The sequence below is a fragment of the Tasmannia lanceolata genome, unplaced genomic scaffold (assembly GCF_043159265.1).
Source record: "Tasmannia lanceolata isolate RefF3 unplaced genomic scaffold, GAP_Taslan_0.1 ptg000064l, whole genome shotgun sequence".
In the NCBI taxonomy this organism is placed as follows: Eukaryota; Viridiplantae; Streptophyta; class Magnoliopsida; order Canellales; family Winteraceae; genus Tasmannia; species Tasmannia lanceolata.
In genome coordinates this window covers 110001-115000 of record NW_027518741.1, presented here as the reverse complement: position 1 = coordinate 115000, position 5000 = coordinate 110001, and positions in this window count along the sequence as shown.

Sequence of the window (5000 nt, the reverse complement as noted above, 5' to 3'; positions counted from 1 at the left end):
GGGCACAAGGCCATGGCATATGGTGAGGAAAGGACCACGGTTGCCAAGGTTAGGCACCGGAATGCTTGGCCTTGGCTTGCCAAAGCAGGGCATTGCTGGGTTGGGCTCCCTTGGCCTTCCGGGCGCCTTGGACACTGTCTTGGGAAGACCATGGGCACAAGGCCATGGCATATGGTGGGGAATGGACCACGGTTGCCAAGGCTAGGCATATAGAGAGGAATCGCATTTTTGCCCGGATAGGCACCGGAATGCTTGGCCTTGGCTTGCCATAGCAGGGCATTGCTGGGTTGGGCTCCCTTGGCCTTCCGGGGGCCTTGGACGCTGTCTTGGGAAGACCATGGGCACAAGGCCATGGCATATAGTGAGGAATGGACCACGGTTGGCAAGGCTAGGCATATAGAGAGGAATGGACCACGGTTGCCAAGGTTGCGCAAGTTTTGGGCATTTTTTGCCCGGATATGCCCAAGTATGCCCCTATAGGCCCGTTACGCCCCGGTATGAACGCGTATGCCCGGATAGACTCGGTATGCCTTGGGATACATGCGTATGCCCCGATAGGCTTGGTACGCCCCGATATGCGCACGTGTGCCCCAGTAGGGCTCGGTATGCCCCGGTATGTACGCGTGTGCCCCGATAGGCCCGGTATGCCCCGATAGGCCCGGTATGCCCCGATATGCACACGTGTGCCCCAATAGGGGTCGGTATGCCCCGGTAGGTACGCGTGTGCCCCGTAATGCACGTTTCGCAGATCTCCCCGCATGTCCCGCCCCTATATGTAATACTTACTTACTTACTTACTTTCTTTCTTGCTTGCTTGCTTGCTTGCAATGGTTGGGAGTGCCCGGCATGCCCCGCTGCAGAGACCAAGGGCGCAATGACTTGGCACCGCGGATGCCGGGACTCCGGCACTTCCCGTGGCACTGATGGTTGGTTCCAAAGACAAAAGGCCGTGCAAGGCCACCGCACCGCGGATGATTTTGCTCGTGCTGGCGCCGTTGTGTGGCCAAAGAACATGCGCGAATGCTCGTGTCGGAAGGGTTGGTGTCCTGGCCCCGCGGGTGTCACGAATGCTCGGTTGCGAAGACCATGGGACCAGAGCCATGGCACGTCGGATGATGGCTCCAGCTGGCGCCCCGGCACTTTCTGTGGCATTGATGCTCGGTTTCAAAGACAAACGTGCGCAGTGCCAGGGGACCGCGGATGACTGCTCGTGCTGGCCCCGTTGGGCGGCATTGATGGTCGGTTGCAAAGAAAATGCGCGATTGCTCGTGTCGGGGCCCGGCAAGCCAAGGCCAAGCGAGCCATGGCACGTCGGATGATGGCTCCAGCTGGCGCCCCGGCACTTTCTGTGGCATTGATGCTCGGTTTCAAAGACAAACGTGCGCAGGGCCAGGGGACCGCGGATGACTGCTCGTGCTGGCCCCGTTGGGCGGCATTGATGGTCGGTTGCAAAGAAAATGCGCGATTGCTCGTGTCGGGGCCTGGCAAGCCAAGGCCAAGCGAGCCATGGCAACGCGGATGATGGCTCGCTAGTGCTGGCGCCGTGCACAGTGGCCTCGCACACTCGCCCTGCACGCTTCCCTTGCACGCAGCCTTGCACACTAGCCTCGCATGCGAGCCTTGCACCCTAGCCATGCAAACTAGCCTTGCACGGTAGCCATGCACACAAGCCGTGCACATTAGCCATGCGCACAAGCCCCGCACACTAGCCTTGCGCACAACCCTTGCACACAAGCCATGCACTCGAGCAATGCACACAAGCCTTGCACTCAAGCAATGCACACAAGCCCTGGACACTAGCCTTGCACACGGGCCTGGCACACAAGCCTTGGGCACTAGCCTTGCGCACTAGCGTTCCACATGAGCCTTGCACACTAGCCTTGGACACTAGCCTTGCACACAGGCCTTGCACACTAGGCATGCTTGGGCGAGCTGATCCCGCATCAAGTCGACGGGTCTAGGCATTCTTGGGCGCAGATCCCGCATCGTCTCGTCGCGTCTGGGCGCAAACACGTCGCGTCTCGTTGCGTCTTCAGAAGTCGTCGCTAACAGCACCTTTGGTTGCCACTGGTGGTTAGGCTGGTTGGTTGCGCAAACCCTATAGGAGGGTGGCATGCTGGTGGGCGTTTTTGCCCGGATAGGCACTAGAATGTGCAGATTTTGGGCGTTTTTGCCTGGATAGGCTAAGGAATGGGCATGCTTTGGGCGTTTTTGCCCGGATAGGCACCGGAATGCTTGGCCTTGGCTTGTCCTAGCAAGGCATTGCTGGGTTGGGCTCCCTTGGCCTTTTGGGCGCCTTGGACGATGTCTTGCGAAGACCATGGGCACAAGGCCATGGCATATGGTGAGGAAAGGGCCACGGTTGCCAAGGTTAGGCACCGGAATGCTTGGCCTTGGCTTGCCAAAGCAGGGCATTGCTGGGTTGGGCTCCCTTGGCCTTCCGGGCGCCTTGGACACTGTCTTGGGAAGACCATGGGCACAAGGCCATGGCATATGGTGGGGAATGGACCACGGTTGCCAAGGCTAGGCATATAGAGAGGAATTGCATTTTTGCCCGGATAGGCACCGGAATGCTTGGCCTTGGCTTGCCATAGCAGGGCATTGCTGGGTTGGGCTCCCTTGGCCTTCCGGGGGCCTTGGACGCTGTCTTGGGAAGACCATGGGCACAAGGCCATGGCATATAGTGAGGAATGGACCACGGTTGGCAAGGCTAGGCATATAGAGAGGAATGGACCACGGTTGCCAAGGTTGCGCAAGTTTTGGGCATTTTTTGCCCGGATATGCCCAAGTATGCCCCGATAGGCCCGTTACGCCCCGGTATGAACGCGTATGCCCGGATAGACTCGGTATGCCTTGGGATACATGCGTATGCCCCGATAGGCTTGGTACGCCCCGATATGCGCACGTGTGCCCCAGTAGGGCTCGGTATGCCCCGGTATGTACGCGTGTGCCCCGATAGGCCCGGTATGCCCCGATATGCACACGTGTGCCCCAATAGGGGTCGGTATGCCCCGGTAGGTACGCGTGTGCCCCGTAATGCACGTTTCGCAGATCTCCCCGCATGTCCCGCCCCTATATGTAATACTTACTTACTTACTTACTTTCTTTCTTGCTTGCTTGCTTGCTTGCAATGGTTGGGAGTGCCCGGCATGCCCCGCTGCAGAGACCAAGGGCGCAATGACTTGGCACCGCGGATGCCGGGACTCCGGCACTTCCCGTGGCACTGATGGTTGGTTCCAAAGACAAAAGGCCGTGCAAGGCCACCGCACCGCGGATGATTTTGCTCGTGCTGGCGCCGTTGTGTGGCCAAAGAACATGCGCGAATGCTCGTGTCGGAAGGGTTGGTGTCCTGGCCCCGCGGGTGTCACGAATGCTCGGTTGCGAAGACCATGGGACCAGAGCCATGGCACGTCGGATGATGGCTCCAGCTGGCGCCCCGGCACTTTCTGTGGCATTGATGCTCGGTTTCAAAGACAAACGTGCGCAGGGCCAGGGGACCGCGGATGACTGCTCGTGCTGGCCCCGTTGGGCGGCATTGATGGTCGGTTGCAAAGAAAATGCGCGATTGCTCGTGTCGGGGCCTGGCAAGCCAAGGCCAAGCGAGCCATGGCAACGCGGATGATGGCTCCAGCTGGCGCCCCGGCACTTTCTGTGGCATTGATGCTCGGTTTCGAAGACAAACGTGCGCAGGGCCAGGGGACCGCGGAGGACTGCTCGTGCTGGCCCCGTTGGGCGGCATTGATGGTGTGTTGCAGAGAGCATGTGCGATTGCAAGTGTCGGCCGGGTTTGGGTTCCCTTGGGCTTTCGGGTGCCTTGGACGCTGTCTTGCGAAGACCATGGGCACAAGGCCCCGTCCTGGCCCCTTGTTCGATTCGCTCTCGTCTTGCGCTTGCTTCCAAGGTCCTCCATGACCTTCCCCATGGCCTTGCTAGATCCCCCCCATGACGCATGACCTCTGTCCGTTGATTGGTTTTGAGTGCACACCATGCCCGGCTTGGCACCGTGTTGTCGCGTGAGTGGCATTTGGATCGTGCATGCTGGTGGGCTACCTGCCAATGCGCACAAGCCTTGCACACTAGCCTTGCGCACGAGCCTTGCACAAAAGCCTTGGACACAAGCCTTGCGCACAAGCCATGCGCACAAGCCTTGGACGCTAGCCTTGCACACAAGCCATGCATACAAGCCTTGCTCACAAGCCTTGGGCACTGGCCCATCGCAGTAGCCTTGCACACAAGCCTTGCGCACTAGCTTTGGGCACGAGCCTTGCGCACTTGCCTTGGGCACTAGCCTTGCACACAACCCTTGGGAACTAGCCTTGCGCACCAGCCTTGCCCACAAGCCTTGCACACCAGCCTTGCACACTAGCCTTGCATACAAGCCTTGCACACTAGCCTTGCACACAGGCCATGCTCACTAGCCTTGGGCACTAGCCTTGCACACAGACCTTGGGCACTAGCCTTGCGCACTAGCCTTGCCCACGAGCCTTGCACACTAGCCTTGCACGCAGGCCTTGCACGCTAGGCATGCTTGGGCCAGCAGCTCCCGCATCAAGTCGGCGGGTGTAGGCACGGTTGGGCGCAGATCCCGCATCGCCTCGTCGCGTCTGGGCGCAAACCCGTCGCGTCTCGTTGCGTCTTCAGAAGTCGTCGCTAACAGCACCTTTGGTTGCCACTGGTGGTTAGGCGGGTTGGTTGCGCAAACCCTATAGGAGGGTGGCATGCTGCGGGGCGCTGGAATGCGCAGGCTTAGGGCGTTTTTGCCCGGATAGGCACTGGAATGTGCTGGTTTTGGGCGTTTTTGCCTGGATAGGCTAAGGAATGGGCATGCTTTGGGCGTTTTCCCCGGATAGGCACTGGAATGGGCTGGTTTTGGGCGTTTTTGCCTGGATAGGCTAACGAATGGGGCATGCTTTGGGCGTTTTTGCCCGGGTAGGCACTGGAATGCCTGGCCTTGGCTGGGCATTGCTGGGTTGGGCTCCCTTGGCCTTTCAGGCGCCTTG